General features: G+C 43.8%; 1 protein-coding gene and 1 pseudogene across 4 annotated transcripts in view; one reads left to right on the top strand and one right to left on the bottom strand.

Annotated features, from left to right (window-relative positions):
- Fam110b (family with sequence similarity 110, member B) overlaps nt 1-22,671 on the bottom strand; it is a 140,096-nt gene that overhangs the window by 96,005 nt on the left and 21,420 nt on the right. Inside the window, exon 2 of one of the 4 annotated variants that reach the window (XM_039110535.2) lies at nt 12,542-12,628. The exons of 1 other annotated variant lie outside the window; for it this stretch is intronic. The gene's annotated coding sequence lies outside the window, so the exon portion shown is untranslated. Of the gene's footprint in view, nt 1-12,541; nt 12,629-22,671 lie in introns of those variants that run through there. 2 more of the 4 variants (XM_006237840.5, XM_039110532.2) reach the window with 2 other exon arrangements.
- Nucleotides 3,395-3,519, top strand: LOC120103320 (small nucleolar RNA SNORA17; annotated as a pseudogene).

Genomic DNA, 22,671 nt, shown 5'->3' with positions numbered 1-22,671 from the left:
CCATGCATAAAGTCTTCTGCCAGTTCCAGAATATTAGCCACATCCAGCACTTTGTTAGAGTGTCCCTGAGTCCCTAATGCAGAAGTCACATAGCTGGAAAGGCAATATATTAAAGTGTGAGAGGGCGGGGTTAATACCTCTAGGTAAAGATAAGCAAATGATATGAAAGGGAACATGGGAAAATCAGAGAGGGTATCTAAATAGTCATAAAGAATCATATTTTTATTTACCCTAAATTGCATATATTATAGCTAAGTATGTGTGTACATATACATGCACAGTTTAAATGAAGTTATCCCACTTGGGCTGATAATGGTCTCTCCAAGAACCATTGACTCTCTAACAAAGTCGATTCTAGGCATAAGAAAGCCCCGTTTAAGATGTTAGTCAGGGGAATCCAAGGGGCCCTCAAAACGATCCAGGCTGCTGCTGCTGCCCTACATTGCCTCTGTGACATGGAGGGTGTCTACTGCAGAAGACACACACACACACACTCTGGACACAGGACTCAGACAGCTCAAGCTCCATCTTGATTTAGAGCCTTCTTCCTGAGGGTGAGCTTCCAGAGTTCTAGTAGGTATGAACCCTGCCAAGGAAGGGAAGCGATTGCTGGACCCAGCGGTAGCACCCATGGCCCACTAGGATAACCTCCATGGCATGAGAATCCTAAGAGGGCAGTGGTGACTCAGATCTCTAATTGAACTCAAGACTCACTCAACAGGAAGGGATCCATGTTTAGTACAGAAAAATCCTGCCAAATACCCAAGGCTAATAAGGTCATAGATCTTAGAGGAGAAGCCGCAACCACCACTTTACTAAGCCAAGAATATTTCTAACTTCATTTTAAGTATTTATTCTTGTATCCACCAATGAGTGTAGCTTAAACATTCATCAAGAAACTTCTCTTTGCAACAGAGACCAGAAGAGAAAACAAAAACTGATCAAAATACAGAGATGACGAGCTCCTCAGGAGCCAAGTCTCAATGGACATACCTACCATACAATTCCTGCCCCTGACACGCAGAGATCATTACAGGATGGGGGAGGGGTGGAGCAGAAAGACAGGAAGAGCCAGGGAAAATCTGCTGTTAGGTTGTGTCCCCTAGAAATGATAGGGAAGTGTCAGCCATGATACCTGAACAATAATATAGGTGCTTGAACCAAAAGGACCAATCGAAATGCTACTGTTGAAGAGCGAAATCTCGCTGGGCCTCACCCCTAGACAAAGAACTACAGGCAATTAAGGAATGCTGAGAGCATCATTATTCCCCAGGGATGAGCCCTCAACTGGCTATCCAGTACCAAGTCCTCAGTCTCGAGATCATATACATACACATATACATATACATATGCATATACACAAGCAATACTAAATGTTTCAGCAGGTATTACTTAATACCTGTGTGTGTGTGTGTGTGTGTGTGTGTGTGTGTGTGTGTGTGTGTGTGTGTTCACTTGAGATGCAATTAGAAAAAAGAATCCATGAATTTAAGAGAAAGCAAGCAGGAGACATTGGGCTCATTGGAGTGAGGAAGGTAATGGGAAGAAACCATGCAATTATATTTTAATTTAAATTATGTAAAGGCTAATGGTCTCCAGAAAAAAAATGAATCAGTGATTTATTTCCAAACAGTAGTGAAGGTTCCTAATAGAGAAGGCAACCCTTACTAGGCAAGGCTTCATCAGGAAGGCAAAGTCCAGATGCCTGAGGGCTCCAACTCCTGCTGGAGCACCAGGACAGCTGAGTGCACAGATGTGGCTAGCACTTGGGCTAGCTCTTCCTGTTGCTTCCCCTTATAAGGAGAGGCACACTGGTGGACAGATATCCCCAGGTTATGTAATCAGTCACGGACAAAACTCCAGTCCTAGCAGGGTGCAACTGTCCCAAGGCTCTTAGACCCTGCCCGCAGAGCGCCTGTTTCCGTTCACGTTATTTGAATGGCAGCCAGTCACCAGGATACAGCATTTCTACCCTGAGAACTACATCCTTCTCTGAAGTATAATCGGTATTTAGATCCTAAGATCGCTATGGGAAGGAATGTTAGAACAAGATGCAAAACCACCCCAGCTGTAAAGATCCAGGCCGGTCGGAAGTATGAGATGAACAGCTAAGAATCAGAAATTGACCTGGCATATTAATTAGCTTTCCTTTGTCTATTTTCAACTTATTTTGATGTAGATTTGGGTTTTAGATAGAAAGATCACACATTAAAAACTTGCAAAAATGGATTATATATAGATGTATAGTACTTCCAGCATGAGGCACACTGTGTATACCGTGCTAGGCAATTGCAATCCTGGCATGAAAAGCTGGCATGTGGGTGTGCGTGTGGCACCAGAATGGATGATCAACCACTTAGTTCTCTACTCTTAGAAATACTCTTTATTACACTCGCTTGTTTGTTTGGGACGCCGTGCGCACGCATGCGCACGCATGCGCAGATCCATATGTGGATGTCAAAGGAGATTCTGGGAATTCTGGGGGTTGAACTCAGGTTGGCCCGCAAGGAAGTAAGTACCTTTTTGTATTGAGCTGACTGCCAGTCCCAGTTCCCCACGTTTAAGCAGCCGGATAAGAGGATCCCACTGGGCAAAATAAAAACAGACTTAGTAAAGGCGTCCAGGGAAACTAAGGGTCGGACTCTGTGAAACTATGCGCACAAGAATCAACCAGGGAACAAACGGCCCCTGCGGGTGCTGCTGCTGTGTGTGGGGCCCTCCCTCTCTACTACTGCAGCTTCCCAAAAATGCACGTGCTCTGCTGCAAATTAATTTACAGTTGCAATTTTAGAACTCGCTCATCAGAAATGCAATCAGTGCAATTCACTGAACAAGACACGTGGAAGCAAGGAGGAGTACACAGGAGAACTTGATGCCATGGTCCTCCCCTAGCTGTTCCTTCCTTAGTGAGTAGATATGAAGTAGGGCCAGAGGAGTCGGGAAGGCAGTCCGCTGCACATTTCATAAGACAGACCAGCTGACTTTCGACTCCGAGAACTGCTTCCTGGCAGACAGCAGAACCAAATCCCATAGCTGAAAGAGAGAGAGGGAAGGACGCAGGCAACGTGCTTTGTTTGGGTGGAGTCCTTACATAGTACATGTTTAATACCACAAAATGAGGCTGACCCAAGCTTTTCTCTGGCAACCGATGTAGCACCAAACAATGTCACAAGTTGGTCACATGTGGTGGTCACTATTATGAGTGGACTTCCTCCAGAGGAATGCCCTTACTGTCTTAACTAACAGGAAACAAGACTCTTCATCTACTCTGATTGTCTCTGACTGGGGCTGATCCCAAATAGGCAGAATACAGAAAACAAGGACGATCACCAATCACCACCCATTAGTCATACCAAATCACTGATCATCCCTAACCATAAAAATGGAGGTAGTTACTGCTTCTTAGGGGCACAGCAGGTGTGGCTACTGTGTCACATGTGAACTAGGTGGCAGATAGAGGCTATGTCTAGATTCAGTGTTTGGACCAGCGAACAACTGAATGATTAGTAGCCTAAATTTCCTGAAAAAAGTGAACTTGAAACACTCACTATTTTGGCGGAAGAATGCCCATCCCGGGAGCTTCCCTGAGATGACTAACAGTCTGGTATCGTGCAGACCCAAATGGGTTCCCAGGGTGAGAAGTAGGCTGGATACTAAAACCCTGTCTGTAACTGCAATTCCTGAACAGATATGAGCTGAGACAGAGGACCCTCATTTAGGGTCACTTTGACAGGCCCAGGTGAGGAATGACAACCACCACATCAGTACCATGGAGTTAGCCAGACAGGGAGTTGGCCAGAGATGACCATCGGTCTGTCATTGAAAGACCTAAGGAACAGATCATGCTTAAGATGGCCGTGGCCTGGTGCCACAATGCCTACTCCCATAATGACTGGGACATAGCACTCCTCAGACCACTCCAGAGCTGACCCTAAATGCTCAGAGGCCCCCGGCACCAGAGGAGCAAGAGCAAGTGAGAGGTACAGAGATGGAACAGAAAGAGAAACAGAGGGATGTGTGCACAAGGAAGAGTGCACCACTGGAGACTCGAGGGTAGTGAGGAAGCGCATGGCATGATGTGAGTAGCCAGCAACGGCACTTGGGACCATGGTGGGGTCCTGGTCTGTGTTGCCACTGAGAGCCACATATGTGTCTGTGGCCCCGTAGCAGCAGGAGTTTGGTATCACAAAAGACCATGCAAATGTTCTGCTGTGGACTGCTGCACAGGGCCAAGGTGCTGTTCAGAGCTGACTCCACCCCTTATCAGGGTTTCCAGGATGAGCCAGCCCTGGGGGTGTGACAGCAGGAGAATTGATCACACCCCCAGCCAGCTGTAGTACTCCCGAGAGCAGACCTTGACCATTTCAGGAGTTGCTGGTGATCTGGACCTGAGGACATGAGGATGGGTGAGCTAGCCCTGCCATTTTTCTGTGCAGTGGTGTGACAAGGGAGAGATACCCTCCTCCCCTCTCTCTTCTCTTTCCTCTTCCCCACCTATAGCAGTGGGAGAGGTGGACCTGAGAAAGCTGCCTCTGACCCTCAGCAACTGCAATACTCAGGAGAACAGACCCTGGACCTTGCCTGGGCGGTAGGGTAGAGCTGGCCCTGGTGGCCAGGGGAAGGGGAATAAGGAACTGGTCCCAAGGGCATGAGAGTGGGAGAGCTGGCAGGCTGACCAGCTCAAATATTGATTAACCCTAGGTCCAGGTTTTTAAATTGGCCCACCGAACATCTACCCTACTGATGAACGCTGGAATACATCAAAGAGGCCAGTTCTAGAGATCAAAAACCACAGGACCTCCTGACACAGGGCAACAGGATATCTGAGAGGAGTCCCAGTGAGGTTCCAATATTGATAGAGTAGCAGAAGCCAGAGGCCTCATTCCAGACAAAGAAGTCGTTATAATGAACATTTGCATCCAAAAAAATGTGGACAAAAGGCACACACTTTGACACAATACAGCTTCCATAATGAGACTTTCTATTGGAGGAGAGGTTGCGAGGGTGGTGGGTGGAGTGTAGTGGGGACATTGAGTAGGATTGGAGTACATGATGCAAAATTCACACACAAAAAACAATAAAAAGTTGTTTAAAAATTTAAAAAATAGAGATGCAGGTGGAAGTAAAAATACTGCATTTGTAAATGCATCGATCCATTTCTTGTATTTACGCTCACCGTTCACTCACGTGGTTAAGTTACTGTGGTACGCCTAAGGCAGTGAGACAGCTTGGAGCCACTGGCCTGGGTATAGTGGGTCAGGTTAAGGCACTGAGATGGCGTAGAGGGACTGGCACGGGCTATAACAGGCCAGCCTTGGGTCAATAAAATGATCCAGGGGTATTTGCAGGATAGGTCAGACCGAGCTATTAGGTGAGCTCTTTCCTCAAATGAAATAAATTTCCCATTCCTAACTGTGTACTTCACAGGGTAAACAGCATTTATCGCTATAGTTTATTTCAATAATTTAGAATCATTTGTCAAGGTTTCTGAAGCAACAATAGCAAAGAAAGGGGAAATATCCTAAAGTTGATACTTTCTGCCTCATTAGAAATGGACTACACACACACACACACACACACACACACACACACACACACAACCAAGCAACCTTGGGGAGAGCTGCTCTGCACACAGGCCACTGACGCAGGTTTCTCTGTGCTGACCACACTTCGCATATCCTTAAATGAGCTGCTGAGAGAAGAGCTAAGTGCTTTTGCCATCTGCTTGCTACATGAGCAGTAGTTCAGGCTGCAGGTGAATTTGCTCTTGGCACAGAATTATTCCTGCCCACAATAATTTTTAAGAAAAGAAGAAAGAGGAGGCGGCTTACTAAGCAGATCTGCCTGGGCGTAGCATGCTGTGGAAGGTAAGATCTTTGAAGACGTGACCTTCAGAAAAGGCCAACTCACTGTAGGGTCTTACAGTCATAAAACGTCATACCAGAAACAGCAATAGAATGCCTGTGGTCCTTCCCACCATATGGAGGGGCCTGGTACCCAATACAATCTCATTCACAGAAGTAGTTTCTTAAATGGTTTATTTGGTAGACCTCTTAAGATGAAATTTTAAGACCATGTTAACCTAGTAGAATTCACAACAGTAAGAGGTGTGTGTGTGTGTGTGTGTGTGTGTGTGTGTGTGTGTGTGTGTGTGTTAAATATTCAAAAGTAAGGAGTAGAAAACAAAGCTGGAGACAAAGGCTTTGATGACTCCGAGCATAGACCTGAAAAAGATTCAGGCCTGCATCAGCACTGCCTCTGTCAGCCAACAGCCACACTAAGACAAGTCGTGTCAGTCACATAGAGTCACATAGAGACCTACTCCATGGACACCACATTCTGGCTGTCAGACAGCTTTGTACTGTCAGCAGGACCCCAAACACAGACAGCTCTGGAAGAGAGATAGATAGGATAAGAGAGGGCCAGAGAGGTGCATGTGCATGCCTGTGTACCAATCATGAGCCCAGGTCAGGTCAACCCCAGCCTGAATGTAAGCACACAGAGAAGTACTCAGAAGGAGCAACAAGGGGGCCACCTTTCTCTAGCTCACCCAGGTAACTTCTCTCGGAAATAACATGCAAAACGTGGGCCCATTCAATGCGAAGTTACAGCACAGGATAAGGATTCTGGCTGATTGGCTATGGGATTCTTAAAGCTGAGGGCCAAGTTGCTGTGGGTGCTGGGCACATCTCTGTTAAGTAGAGCCTCCTGAGCTAAGCATGAAGCTCCTCTCTCTCTGATCAGCATGGGACAGGAGGTGGTGCTTTTAATGTGTGACTTGGTGCACCTGTTACTTTCACAACTGTTTAAGTTAGGTGAAGAGTACCCATACAAAGAATAAACAAAGAAAAAGGCATCCCCACCACATTCTTTTGACTGTGCTGGAAGGAGGCTACAGTCCCAAAGGTGTGAGTGCTACCGCCAACACCACCGCCACCACAAACCACCACCAGGCTAGACTCACAGGTTTTCAAGCCCTTGTTGCTCACTGTGTCGACAGCCTGTGCTGAGTGCTAACTTAGGATATGAACAACATGAACACAGCGTAAGATAATATAGAATCTTCTGGAGTCATAAAACAAACCCAGTTTTCTCAGTCAGTGTTAAATATGGTCCTCTATGCCTTAAACATTTCAAGACTTCAGGGACATAAAACAACATAGTTCTGAGCAGAAAGCAGTCAGCGACAATGATCCCAGGACTAAAGGCCAAGAATGATGGTAAGTGTCATCAGATCAACAGTTAGTATCAGCCAAGACTCAATCGTTTATCAAAACAAGTCTGTGGTATATTACACATCATCAATCCCTCAGTGAGGGAAGGCCAAGGTGTCTCTCAATGGGTGCAATTATCTTCCTAGAGTACACATAAATTGGACGAGCTACTGAGGAGAAAAAATCTAGACCTCATTTTGACCTTATGTATCATGAATTTAACCCAATCAACCCCTACCAGAGCAGTACTCTAGTGATGTTCATCTGTCTAGTGATGAACTCTAAAGGAACTAGAGCAGTCTGAGGTCAGAGGTACTCTGCGGTGGGCAGAGGACAGAGGGACAATGAAGACACCAGGCTTGGTGGCCTTGGCAACAGTGAGAAGAAATGGCAGTTTTCCAATTGTAATGAACTGAGCAAACAAGTCAGGTCACTGCTAAGAACAGTGCTCACTGAAAAGAGACTCCGCTAAGCACGTAAACAGGTTGCAAATAGCATTCTACCAGAAGATGTAAGTTCATCGCTTATGACTGGCATGTGCCCTATAAATCAAAGACTTATGTCAATAATATAAGCAAGAAGGAAGACAGAAGTATACATTAGAGTACATATACCTGGAGAAAAGCAAAAGCTCTGTTTTTATTTTTTAAAGGGAACCCTATATAACCAGAAGAACCTAAGCACCCTCTGTAGATGGCTAGTCAAGCCTACATTACAGACTATGTTGAAAAAAATGTAACACACCATGGCTTTATTACACTGACATTTAAAAGGCCTACCATTCTATAAACATCTCAAAAAAGGTCAGGAAAATAAACCATACCTTCAGGTGACTGTCTTCTACCACACAGCCTTGGTCTTCATTTTCCATTATTTCAGTGCCAAGTAATCAACCATTACAAAAACTAACTAAATCAATGGACTCCTTTAACCAGGGTGATCTCAGACATTGCGGCTGCCTGGCAGTTCAGTGCTTATCTTCAAGTAAACCGTTATCTACTTAATAATGGTCTCGAAATAAAAAACATGCACAGCAACACTGTTGTAGCTTTTCTTACTTTATTATTACTTACTGTCATTACTCTCCTGTTGTAACTATTTGATAAGTTAAACCTTTACCACAGGAATATATGCACAAGACAAAACAGTAAATTCAGGGTTCCCTTCCATCTACCATTTCAGGCATCTACTTGGGTTATTAAAATATAACTCCCTATAACCAAAGGGTACCATGATAATAAGATGCCAATTTCAAAATTAAGTTTGGAATGATATAAGATTGGATTCTAGAAATTAAACATAATTAGTACACTCAGAGAAAACGATTCAAATCCTTATCGTTGGCGACGTTTAAAGAACTTCATGTTACTCCATATCACACTGTATCCATACTTAGCTTGCATTGGTGGTACATGTCAGACTGATGAAAGCCACTAAGATCGCTCAAGAGGGAGAGGTGACATTAGAGGCCCCTGTGGCCTTTCCTCACTGTGATAAAACACCCATAACAACAACTCAGATGATAAGGTTTGGTTTAGCTCGGTGTTAAAGGTTTCCATCCTTGCTCAGCAGGCCAACTGACCTCAGGCCTGTGGCAAGGCAAAATACCACAGTGGAACAACAGGAAAGAGAAAAATCAGACCACCTTGTAACAACCAGCAAAGAGGTAACAAAAGACTATGGAAAAGGCAGGTGCATCAAAGGCACTGACCCCAGTGACACGCTTCCTCCATCTAGACTCTGCTAGTTTTTTCTTTTTTTCTTCCTCTTTTAGGAATTTTCTTTCAAAATTCATGACAATGTGTGTTTGGTTTTTAGTGGGAGCTACATATATGTAGGGTCCTGCAAAGGCCAGAAAAGGATGTCAGATCCTAGAACTGGAATTATAGGTAGTTGTGGGACACCTGACATGGGTGCTAGGAATCAAACTTGGGTCCCCTGGGAAAGCTGTGTGTACTTTTAACCAACAGCCTATTGTCTACCCCACTAGGTTCCACTTTCTGATAACGGAGTGTGGACAGAGGATGGAGCCACTGGTGATGAATCCTCTGGTGAAGCTTGCAGCTCACGATCTAGTCTTCCCTAAACAGCACCATCAGCCAGAGATTGGGCCTTTGACACAAGAGCCTTTGGGGTATTTAACAGGGAAACCATATTGTCCAGACAGTGTACAGTAGATACAGTGGGGTCTGTCTTCACTATCCACAGAACTCACCCAACATTTCGGTTTTCAGAAACTTTTACTTTGCTTTTCTCCAACTGTTGAGAAGAACTTGTGTTTTTCTAACTTGCGGACTCATAGGAGAAACCATAACCTATCTCATAGAACCATGTATTGTGTCAGCACTGTATGGGCAATGGATCTGGGAGAATGGAGGCACTAAACGAGGCGGACTAAAGCCTCATGTAGTAGCCAACGTTATTCAAAGCCTCAGACAATTTATACTCTGTGGGTTAAGAAAGGTCATGAGTTTACGCAATCACAAACACAAGCCACACAAGCCACACAAGCCCAAACCATTTTTCCTTAGAAGCATATAAAGACTCATTTAAACATTGAGTTTGACAACAGCAGCAAGCAATAAGAAGAAATATGAAGTAAACTCACTCCTATCAACCACACCCGGGCAGAGCGCAAAACAACATTCCAAGAACAATTCCGGGTTTTGAAGAAACTGAGGTTGTCACAAGACTCTTGCCTTATTTTCTTGGAGTGCTCTCAAAAGCACTCAGAATTCTCTTCACATGACTCCCTCCATTCCTGGACTACATTTGAACAACAATGAGGTAAAAAGTGTAAATAAACTTTAAAAATCATGAAAGGAGACCAGTGACCACTGCTTAGAAGACACTTTGCAAGTCCAGGGATAGATTTCGAACACAGGATGTAATGGTATATCCCTTAAGGTTGGTAAGTCTTCATTTCGAACAGAACATAGAGCGCATACCAAAGCACAGTCCTTTCTTGTAAAATGCAAGGGGGGGGGTGTAAAAATTCAACCAGAATATTGCTATCTGCCAGAAAATCCTGACGTGAGTAGAGGCAGAATGCTCTCTTCCAGAATTAGCTGAGAAAAGATGAAGCAAAGGGCACCAATGAAACTACCTCAGAGAGCATGGGCTGAGAGGCACCACCAGGGATCCCCGCAAGGCCTGGGAACCCTTCTCCAGGCACAGGCTAGGCAGGTCCGCCAGAGCAGAGGCCAGAGCAGCAGAGATGGCAGAAAAGGGCCATCAACACTGCCACTCTTTCGTAGGACTCTCAGTCAGCTCCTTCTCAAGAGGTCCAGACCACAGGAGCCCTGGGGCAATCAGAATTCTTGCAACAAGGTTCAGAAGGATAGAGCAGACAGACAGGAAAGAGGGGTGGGAGGGAAACAGCAGGAGACTTGCAAGAGGAAAGCAAGATTCCAGCCATCAGCATCTCAAGCATCAGACAGAACTGCATTAGAATGCACACATCTTCCCATTCCTTTACAGTTCTGTTTTACAGGGATAGTAACCAAATCTGAAAGTCATCACGCCCTCGGGATGTTAGCAAATGGCTTCTCATTCGCTCAGCCCCCATGAAGCAGTTTCAGTTCAGTTCTCATCCGTACTGTGCAGCAAGGTTCAGACACGGTCCCTTGCTAATTTATGAGACTCATAGTGGATTATATAATTATACTTTATTTTCTTTAAAAGTCTTGCCCCCACTCTGTGTGTGTGTGTGTGTGTGTGTGTGTGTGTGTGTGTGTGTGTGCGCGTGGTGTGTTGCATGCTTGTGCATGCTGATCACAAATTTCTACTCCTGAGCTGCACCCCAGCTCTATACAGTATTTGTCTGCGAGGCAATGTGTTCATTTCAACTGCACACAAAGCAAATCCTATGAAATGACTGCTCAGGAAATTCTCTAACATGATGGATTTAACTGCGTTTTCACTTCAAAGGACAGAGACGAGAAAGGCAAAATTTAAGTAAGCTGCATTTAATCTATGTGCAGTGAATGTGTGCTGTTCAATTTCAGGTTGGTTTGTTCCTTAAAGTTTGAGAAAAGTAAATATAATGAAGGTGATGAGCTTTTTAAACATTTCATATTTAAGAATAAGAAAAAATATTATCTAATAAGAGAGAACAAATACTTTTGCATATTTAATTACTTTCAAGCTTATAAAAACTCAAGACTATGTACTTCTTTTTAGATAGTAACGGTGAGAACAGAAGGATTTAGGAATGTATAACTATTCACTCCAACTGCCAATCAGAGCCATTGCTTTTAGGAATGAAATTCTGAGATCAAAGAGGAGGCAATTATTTAATGAACGAACAATGAGATTACTGAACTTACAGCCTTTGGAATTCCCTCCTACTGTCAGTCTCGTCAGCATTCAGAGTGAAAGTATTTGTCCTATTACAAGCACACCATCATAACACTATTGCTTATACCATGATCGCTGAGGGCTTCCTCTCATAGGCGTGCACTTTGTGCCTGGCACAGCACGTTTTGTATATGCCAACTCAGTCAGTCCTTGCAGAACTGTGGGCAAAGTGCTACCAACTGCATCCTGCAGCACAGTAGAGCGCCAACTGCACACATCCAGGCTGTGTCTAAATGTGAAATGCATTCACATTACACACAGGCCTTGTATATATGGACAAAAGGTGAATTTATCTAGTACTTTGGTGCATCCGTATGTTTACTGTGACACAGGACAGGAATCGAAAAAATGTTCCTCTTGGAACTGCCATGTCAGGTCTCAGGTCTAGGGGAAATGTTTGTACTGACTGAGGAGTGGTACTGTTGCTGCTGTGCTGACCCCATGAGTAATTCTGTTCTAAGAGTCCTAAGTGTGAAGAATAAATACAAGCATAAAGTATTCATAAAAGGTTCAGATAACTGTAAGCAAACAGCCAGCCGAGTCGGTACACAGAGAGGACAAGGGCATTCATTTTAGGGCCAACCGTGAAGATGGAGGAAGAAGGTACTTGAGTCTACTGTTGGCATTGGTCAGACCAGCACCAGCAGCCTCTGGACAGAAATGGTGGTGACATTTTCAGGTGTTTTCCTCCAGTTCCTCCCATGCCAACCAGACTGCAGGAGGGAGGGTTAAGGTATGTGTGTCCCAAACATTGGGCCCTGAAAGGACTCCACACACATAGTACTGAATAAATACATAGAATGAAGGAAACAAACAGAAGGTCAGGAAGGAAGGAGGAGAAAAAAAGAAAGGGAAAATAAATGAAACTAAAAAAAATAAAGATACAAAGATTCGGCACATAGAAGAATGTATTTACTTATGGGTGAATTTATAGGTGAGTTTAACAAAACATTGTAAAATACAGTTACCTTTTATTTCACTTTTAGGCTGTAGAGTCCTTGAAGCTTTCAATTCAAGACTCAGAAAAGATAGGAGTGATGTCTGCGTTGGGATTTCTGGGAAAAAAAAATGGACATAGACTAAACATCCTGTTGACCAATAAGCAGGATTTCAAAGAGCACTGAGATGAAACCAGTGTTCATTGAGTAACACAGGGCACTGCATTTCATAAAACTCTAGGGGGCAATACGGGCTGGAGGTCCTGCTGGAACTGAGCACTGTAGCAGGCTTTACACTGGTTTGAGGAAATAACAAAATCAACAAGTGGTTGGCTTTGCTCTGTGCGCTCAGGGAACCTGAAAATCAATCACCCTGGGATTCACATGGCTTCAGTGCAGCATCCCTTGTAGCACCCACCAAGCTTATCTCCTGGGACTGAGTGAGGCAGGAAGGAGCTGCTAAAACACCACAGCAGGACTCCTCAAAGGAAAGGGAGCTTCTTTGAGAACTCAGTTTTTACAAAGGAAGAAAACGCTGTGTTTGCTGCAGCTCTCTCTGTGCCCCAAATGCAACACTGACGTGGCCTCAGTCGAGAGTGTTCCTGTCCATGTTATAGCTGCAAGACAGACCAGACATTGGGAGAGATCATTTTTAGGAAAGAAAAAAAGAAAAGAAAAACAAAGCTTTGACTGGGCATGTGGCTGGTCCTAACCAACATGCTGCATTTCTAAAACTGGTGAGAAACTGAGGCTCCCTGAGGGAAGTGGCTTCCCACATGTACTCCATGTGAGACTTCTTTCACTGTGTTTGGAGATAGCTGGATGAATCATGAAAGCAATGTTTATCCAGACATCTGGCAGCTCACAAGAAGACTCAGTGCTGGAAACGTTAACTCTCTCTTCCTCCCACATCTGCCTTTGTCAGATGCCACAGTAGCAAAGGGCTGCATTTTTGTTTGAAAGTGAGAAGCAGCAAGAAGCAGAGGAGACCTGGCCGCACAGACATCTTCTTTACTAACTGGCACTTTCCATTCATGGGTAGAAAAATAATAAGTATGGAAGGAATTGCCTGCGATTGTAACAGATGACGGTTAAGGAGCACACCCCTGGGGTCTCTGCCAGACGCCCGCTTCCACGTGTCCCTTTCTGGACTCTGGACGGAGGCGTGCTGAATGCTGTATACAGAGTTTATTAGCGAGCCTGTGCATTGTGACCTAGATTTAAATGGCTTCAAAAACTGCAGGGAAAGCCTGAAAATATCTACTTTAATAACAACTAGGAGTAACCCCCCACCCCCACAACTGTCACCTGCAAACTTTTTCAAACTGTCCACTTCCGTTTGATTGCTCAATGAAGCATCGAGATAGCAGAGAGATCTTAGTGCTAGGTTGAACGGAAATGAAGACTCGACTTCTGGGCTTCCCTTCGGTGCCTTTGGTACATGAATTTTAATGACACTATTTTTTACATGGGGTTCCAGGGGTTTAAATCAATAAAATCATATATGTTTAGAGTTATATAGAGCGCTTTAAATATACAGGATATTTGAGGTCAATTTAGTTGCTTGTGGCCTAAAATAAAATAAATGGTTTTGCACTATGCTAATTTGTAACAGTGGGGTTTTTTTGTTTGTTTGTTTGTTTTTGTTTGGGGGTTGTTTTGGGCTCAAAATTTCTTTTTCATCTTTATCATTATTCTTACCTACTTTCTTACTTTTGGAGATAAAAAAATGAGCAGCTAAATCACATCATAATTTAGTGATATTAGAGTCACAGTTTTGGCTGAGATGAGCAACATAAGGAAAGAAATCCAGTGTCTGTTTATCTTCAGAGTAGCCATGTGAAATCAAAACCATCCCAGTAAAATAACCGATCTCGTACACCCCAGAGCTTTCGAGACCATATGGTTATGTGCACAACTGGGACACTTTCCCTGAGGAGCTAAAGGCCCAGAGGTTATGTGCCCATTTCACAGCCACTTTCACTGAGGAGCTAAAGGCCCAGAGGTCATGTGCCCATTTCACAGCCACTTTCACTGAGGAGCTAAAGGCCCAGAGGTCATGTGCCCATTTCACAGCCACTTTCACTGAGGAGCTAAAGGCCCAGAGGTCATGTGCCCATTTCACAGTCAGGCAGCGTACCTTGGGTACCAGACTTCCCACATGCCATTTTCGTACTCTCTTACATTACAGTTGGTCCCTAGTTTCCACAGAGCTCTAAAAAGCTTATAATTGTGTCTACTTCCGTGTAAAAATAAAAATATTCTATGAATATTTAAGGCATTAGTATCATAAGGCAACCTAGCCACGAAAGTACAGTCTACATTTTTGTTCTACTATTTTTATTAGCGGAAGTGCTGAAGGTCCATGGGAAAGTAAAGTAAGATGTGGGCTACTCTAGACTCTGGTAATCCAAAACTACAATTTCTCTCTTGTTCATAGGCAGAGCATAATGACAGGGTTTGCTAAAGTACAGTTCTAAGTTATTTCATAGCCATCCATCAAGCAAACTCAAAGTGTACACAAGCAACGTGTAAAGCAAGAGTCTGAGAACTACTCAGTGTCAGACCCGCCATTAAGAATTTGTATTCTCTAAAACTCCAGAACTGCTCAGTTCACTCAGACCAGCGGTGTGACTGGCAGTTGTCTTTTGCCTCCCACTATCTATGTCAATTGGTGCTGGATGCATGAGATCCAAAAAGGCTGAGGCAATGACCTGAAGTCTGGGGGGATGGGGATCTTGGGGGTGGAGGTGGGGGAGAAGGGAGCAGCCTAGCGAATTCACTGTTGGCTTTTTAAAGAGGGTGAACTGACACACACAGGTAAGTAAGGGGTGCATGCAAAGATGAAATCAAAGATCAATGAACCAGGGAAGCAGGGGACAGAGATCTCCACACATGCTACAGAATGCAAATAGCCCAGGAAAGAAAGCCTCCCTTAAGAGGGATGCATTTCTTGAATCTGTGAGACATTAAGTACAGCCAGCCCTCTGTAGTCATCGATTTCTGTCTTTGGATTTAACTAACAACGGTTCTTGGAAAATAAATGGGGGTGGGGGGTCATTTTCATCTTAACTGAACTTACAGAGAACTTTCTGTTATCAATCTTGAAGAAGGTAATGTACTAACTATTCACACAGCATCTAACTGTCCCAATATTCTGAATTGGCGAGGGGTGATTAAAAAGTATATGGACGATGTCTACAGCTTCTATGAAAATACAATGTCTGTTTTTAAGAGGGTCTTGCACAGCCACAGACTTCAGCAAATAAGAAGTCTCCAGGAACCAATCAGAGCAGACCAACAGACAAGGATGGCTTTCTTGTATTTCTTCATCTAAGCTCATGATTGCTCTAAAATCTCATTGTCCAATAGCCACAGTAAGGAAGAAGCAATAGGATCAACATTTCACACTTTGTTAACAAGGAAACATATCATGTGAGCATATGTAGGCATATAAGAAATTGTCAGCATATTTTTTTTTAAAAAATACAAGAAATCCTTAATGGCATCTATGACACTGCTACTAGAATTGTTAAAAAAACTCTGAAAATACAATTGTAGAAAATTCAGGATGTAACAAGCTCTCTGAAAAAATAATTTAGCGGCTCTTTCTAAAGCAGAGAACACATTTATTTGTTTTAGTAAATCTCTTTCTAGGTTTGCGGAACTAAAACACAGTTTCCACAAGAGATGGACACAGAAATGCTCACAGCAGCCTTACTCATCAGAGCTCCAAACCCAAAATAACCCAGCTGTCCATCAGCTGGTAAACAGACACACAGACTGTTATGTGGGAAACCCCACTCAGGGAAGAAAAAGACCGATGCAAATAACAAAGGAATGGACAATCGGGATCGCTCCGTCCTCAGAAAGATGGCAGATACGAAGTACTAAATGTCTGGTCCCACTAACAGAAAACTTGGGAGAAGCCAACACTCCATCAGTAGACGTCAGGTCAGGAACCGCCGTGACAGACAGAGAGGAGCTAACTACAAAGCAGAATGAGAGACACGTCCGATGATGGAAACTCAGCCCACGGATGGACTAGTGGCTACCTGCACATATCTGTGCTACTCCTGAACTGTATACTAGAGGTCAGTAAGCTTGACTTAATCCATACATTAATAACATATTACATTGTACCTCACAGATACATACGGCTTTTAAAAGCATCCTGAGACTCTCCTCTTTCCTCTCTGCACAAGCGTGTCCTTTCTTTCTCCTTCCCCAATCGTCTCCTCATGGGGACTTCCCTGGACCTGGTCCTTGGGGCCACTGAACTCACCTACTCAAGAGCAGCTTCCCAGTAAACATGCTCTACACACACACACACACACACACACACACACACACACACACACCACACACCACACACACACCACACACACACACCACACACACACACCATACACACACACCACACACACCACACACACACCACACACACACACCACACACACCACACACACACACACACACACACCATACACACACACCACACACACCACACACACACACCACACCACACACACACACACACACCATACACACACCACACACACACACCACACACACCACACACACACACACACACCACACACACACCACACACACCACACACACACACACACCACACACACCACACACACACCACACACACACACCACACACACCACACACACACACACACACACACACACACACACACACACACACACACGTATCACCGTCATTTATACTAATAGCCCTAGCTTCACCTAAGCATGGGATGGTTCTCTAAATGCTCAAATACCTAAGAAGGGTCAGAGCAGCTAGCAGTGGCTACATGCCTGGAGACCACTAAAGATAAAGCAGGCTCCTGGCCATGATGTTCATGGACTCACCTTCTGAAACTGTAAGTCCCCCCGCCCCAGCCCCGCTGCTGATATTAAATTAGAACAGCCAGCATTCTGAGTCACAGAAGTCACAGAGAAGTAATGTGGCTCATGGCAAGCACATTCTAGTAACTGAACATTGTAATATTTGAATAGGCCATGGTGACCAGAGGCAGCAATGAAGTAATAACAATCTATCTATCCTAATATTTAATAGGCATACTTACCGGAGTGTATCACTGCCTCACAATGTTTCCCAAAACTCGAGCGTCACCCTGATCAATAGAGCTGATTATTCCTAAGTAACTCTGTGCTCACCCCTCCCTTCGTCCTGGGCTTCCCTTCTGCAGGCCCCTTTCCTCACACTCTTCCACAGCTACCCAGACTGAGCCTGATAGAGGATGAGGGCCTGTATGGATCAGCCCCATCAGCAGCTGTCCCTCATGTGGCTGTGTCCCAGGCACTCAGAACTGTGAGCAGAAGCTCCCAGCTAGCCACGCTTTGTACTTTATCTTGGGTACATCCTGTCTGCTGTCTGAATGCCTCTATGTCCTGGCATGTCTGGAAACTTCAGCCCATTTAACCTTAGCTCAGACCACCCTGCTTTTGAGTGCACTCCCTTGGGCTATCTGAGTGTGATCTCTTAAGCTCCCTGCCCTGCCCTGGGGGCCTTGCTAGGTCCCACGTAGATACTCAGGTAAGATCATCTACTGTTGCAACTTCCACTAGGCTATAAAACCTTCCTTATTAGCTCAGTCCCTAGGACTGATCCTAGGAAGTGAGACTTCACATGTTTGTGAGTGAATCGGGGCTCCAAAGACAGAGCAGTCAGTCACGTCCCTGACCTGAGCTGTCTCATCTTATCCATTCAGTGCTGAACCAGGCTGGGTTATGTGGCAGCTTGAATAAGCCCAAACAAATAGTATTTTACAGCTATTAAAGGTGGAAGGTTAGCAACTATCAAACAAACAAACAAACAAACAAACAAGCAAAATCAAAACAAAGCATGAGGCCTCCTTTAACTGGGGAATAGGGGAAAAGCCAAAATGATGACCGAAAGACAATTCTAGACATTCTGGTCATCAGTATTTAAATCCTGCCTCTGGGGCATGGTATGACTTAAGTAACTCATTTATTTCCCTTCTAAAAGCCCATCTCCCTGTCTGTAACAGGAGATAAATGAAATGTTCACCTAAAAGGGTCCAAGAGTTAGCAAGTGAGCCACTCTGTGCTGGTTAGCTGTGCAGCAGTGACCAGGATAAGCAGAATCAGGTCACATTCTGGCCACTACTGTAATAGAAGAACTGGGTTTCTTTGAGTCATTGGCTTCTTCATCAATAATGACTGTTCTAATGTTGGATGAAGACCCTGTGACAAACTAAGACTGAAGGGCACATGGGAGGCATCTCACAAGAGGGGGGTTTGTTTATTTATCCTAACTCTCCCCTCTCCTTTGCTTATGGATCATTGGTTTCTGAACAATGTGCACATTTTCCATCTTGTCCCAAACAGGACTATACAAGTAATGATGACGGTTTGAAACACGAGCTAAAATGGCCATCATCTCACACCAATGACCCTCTAGGGGACAGGTGCAGCTGTTTCTGGGGAATTAATTTATTTGGACTAAGCTAAAGGAGAGTCCTATAAATATACAAGCAATACACTGAAACTTTCATTAAATACACTCAAATCAAATTCACCAGGTCATCATTTTTATTCATGGATTCTCTATGAACAGCACTTAGCAAAGCAAGGAAGAAAGGTTATGTCCACGTTAAAATGTCTAGAGAACTTGGTGTAGCAATCTGTGAAATTTGTTGCATGCCAGCGTCACACACTTTTGGAGGACGAGTTTGTACCCGATACCCAGCTGTCACTTAAGAAAAGAAGCGTTCACTTGTAAAGATTGTTCTCTTACAGGAAGAGCACTGTATCTCAAATGGACCTTCCCATATTCCTATAAATGGTATGTAGTCACACAGCTTATCCCACGTAAGCATAAGATCTTAAGCCTAGCACATTGTACGTTGTATATAACTCAATTAATTGTCATGTTCTTTTCCCATGGTTATAAGTCAGAATCAAGAAAATTCTCAACCAAATGGCCAGAAGTGGGTCTCTTACTTATTCTAGATACAAGACAAGACCATCCGAAACAGCCTTAGAACAGTAGCAATCGGCTGGAAGAGGGCAGTGAAGCCTCCTTACTTTCAATGTTTCCAGCTGTGAAACTGATATTCCCGAAATCCAAAATACATTAAGAGGTATTTTTGTTATGGTCAGGCCAGCCCTGAACATACTTAGTGACTACACTTTGATGTCCAGTAGGAAATGTGCTATTATTAACTTATAGAAAATATTTCTATTAAAAAAAAGGAAACCAGGAGTAATGAACCCCCAAACACCTAAGGCAAAAAGAATTGATCTTACCTTGGGGTGACCTTTAAATAATATTTTAAAGTATTGTTTTTAAATACTAGCTACTAAATTACTCTGTTGCCTGAAAAATAAAAGTTAGAGAATATTGCTTAAGTCACTCTCGGATATAATGCCCAAAAGTGGTGTCAACAAGTTTCTGAGTCCTGTTATTAGACACTGGCAATTTCCCCTCCTTTCCAGCATCTCCAAACACCAATGAGGGAACGTCACATAAATTAAGTCTAACTTTTCCCCTTAAGCAGTACAGGCTAAGTCTGTCTAGTCAAACCAGTGAGCTTCATGTGAGAGTACCATCTCAAAAATAATACACACAGCAAGCATATACACCAACATGCATATGAACATGCGAGTACACACACAGGCGTGCACATGGGCGCACGCACACACACACACACACACACACACACAGATTTGGAGGTGTATGCAGCAGGGTACTTGCCCTGTGTATTATCCCAGTATCACAAAAAAAAAAAGTCTCTACAATATATCCAATGTGGGGTTCAGGACACAATGTCTTAGCTCACTGAAAGATTCCAATGCCCATCGCTTACTTACAAGGACACAGCTTTCCCACATACTCGTGTTCCCTGACAGATAATCACTTACAAACCTCCAACTTGGCTCCCTCATCTCTGTGAGATATATAATTGGAGTCCTCCTCAAGTGCTTTTCTGAACAGGTGGCACTTATTTCAAGCCAAAAAAAAAGATCTCTCTGCTTGGCTTTCCCTAAGAAGATCCATTCATGTCCTCTGGAAACAAGTATAAAAAGATGTCAATATCAACACTGGCATTTTCTGCTAGCCTACAAAACGGCGTCGAGCACTAGTCAAATGTAATGCAATATATCGGACACACCTTTTCTTTTAAGGCTTCAGCAGGTTTTACTAAGACATGTTTTTATAATATATGTTTTAAAAATGTATAAAATATGCATAACATGAAATTTATCATCTTAACCATTTTAATCATTCCCCTGGGGAATTATGCATCATCACCAGCATCCATCTCTAGAACTATTTTCCTCTTGAAAAACCTAAATGTTCTGCTCATCAAGCAATTCTGCATTCTCTCCTTCCCAGCCTGGGCCATCTCTATTTTTCCTTCTTGGCTGACTATACTTATAGTTGGTACAAAGAGGATCATATAATACTGAGACTCATAGCTGGCTTCTTTTAAGTTGCACAATTCCGCCGTGGTTCAGCCATGCTGTGCTGTGTTTCACAGGACATTTCATCTTGTACCAGAACATTCAGCTTTCATGACCAAAACGGAGGGCCAGGTGCTTCTCGGCAGTAAAACCTTTGAATAGACAGGCAAAGTGCGGACTATCGTGTGAACCCCAGAGCCTTTTTGTACTGTCCGGATATAGAGACAGCCCCTGCCACCCCCAGCCTCAAAATGCTATTCCCTGGCACATGGGAGCACCTTCCAACAAGAATCTGCAGAGGGATTGTGTTAGCTCAGTCACGGGGCACGTCTATAAAATAAGATAGGAGGTTTCACTCTGGTTCAACTTATTGTTTGCTTCATTCTATGCTCAGGGCTCTGAGAAAATCAATGTCCAGAAAAATGACTAGGCAGCAGAATAGAGACTAGTCAAGTTAACGCCTTCAGAACATTACAGTTCAAACCCATGCCCCATCATATTACTGGCAACTTTGCTATCTTCATAGTGAAAGGCAGTAAGAATCTCATATCCAAATGGCTGAGGTCAGAGGTGCTTCACATTTCAGATTTTCATACAGATAAGGCGTTTTCCTAGGGAAGGAGTCCAAGTTCAAACACAAAATTCACTCCTTTACTTTCCCTACAAGATGTTTCATAGGTTAACTTTGAATTCGCTATCTTCATTTCTATCTTGCTGCACTCTGAAATTCACATAGGTCTTAGGAAACTACTACTGGGTAGCCAGTAAATAACTGGTTGAAAAAGGTTTGTATTTACAGCTTAGTGATTAAAAATACTCACTTGCCAGCAAACAACCCCAAAATGGGATTTCACGTCTTTTCAGTATCAAATAACTCTCATATATACGTATGTATGTGTGTACGTATGTATGTATGTATATATGTATGTATGTATGTATGTATGTAATGTGTGTATATGTATGTATATATCACTGACAATATTGAAAACAGTAACAATTACATTTCGTTCCTAGTGGCAGTAATACCATACATCAGTTCTACATGAGGATTTTCAGCTTTTAATGCTTTCTCACACCCCTGTCTACCACAGTAAAACCTTTCTTTGTTCCCTTGCTTTCTCCCTCACTGACACTGCAGAATTCAACGGATGATGATTCCAGGTTTAAGACCTTGGTCCCTGGATGTTATTTGTCCTGTCTGCTCGCCTAGTTGACAATCAACTGGCTTAAACAAGTAGCTGATTTGTGCTCTCATTTGACCTCTAGGACAGCCCTAAACACATCCCTTCCCAGTGCAAACTGATGGAGCTGGGACTATCTCTCACCACCATCTTCCTTGCCCTGAATGATTCCCCTCTAGATACCAGAGGCTCTCTGGAGCACTTCCTGGCACAAAGCCACCCCCTAGGAGAGGGTTGCTGAATAGCCAGAGTCACACAGTTTAACTAATCTGGGACATAATGAAAGACACACATACAGGCTCATCCTGGGCCAAAAAATTTGACCTGCAATCCCAACAGATCAAGCAGTGTCAAGAAAGGGGAAGGGGCTGAGCTTATCCCTCTCCACCACTGCCATCAGCTCTCTAGCTACCTTTCTGGGCCACTTCACATGCACAGCATGCCAGCTGCTTCAGGAACACCTTGACTGAAGCCTGGTAGAAAACCCAGAGCTGAAACCCAGAGCAGAGTTCTG

This window comes from Rattus norvegicus, chromosome 5 (assembly GCF_036323735.1).
Source record: "Rattus norvegicus strain BN/NHsdMcwi chromosome 5, GRCr8, whole genome shotgun sequence".
Taxonomy (NCBI): Eukaryota; Metazoa; Chordata; class Mammalia; order Rodentia; family Muridae; genus Rattus; species Rattus norvegicus.
The sequence above is the reverse complement of the archived record's forward strand: the minus strand, read 5'-3'. Positions and strand labels throughout refer to the sequence as shown.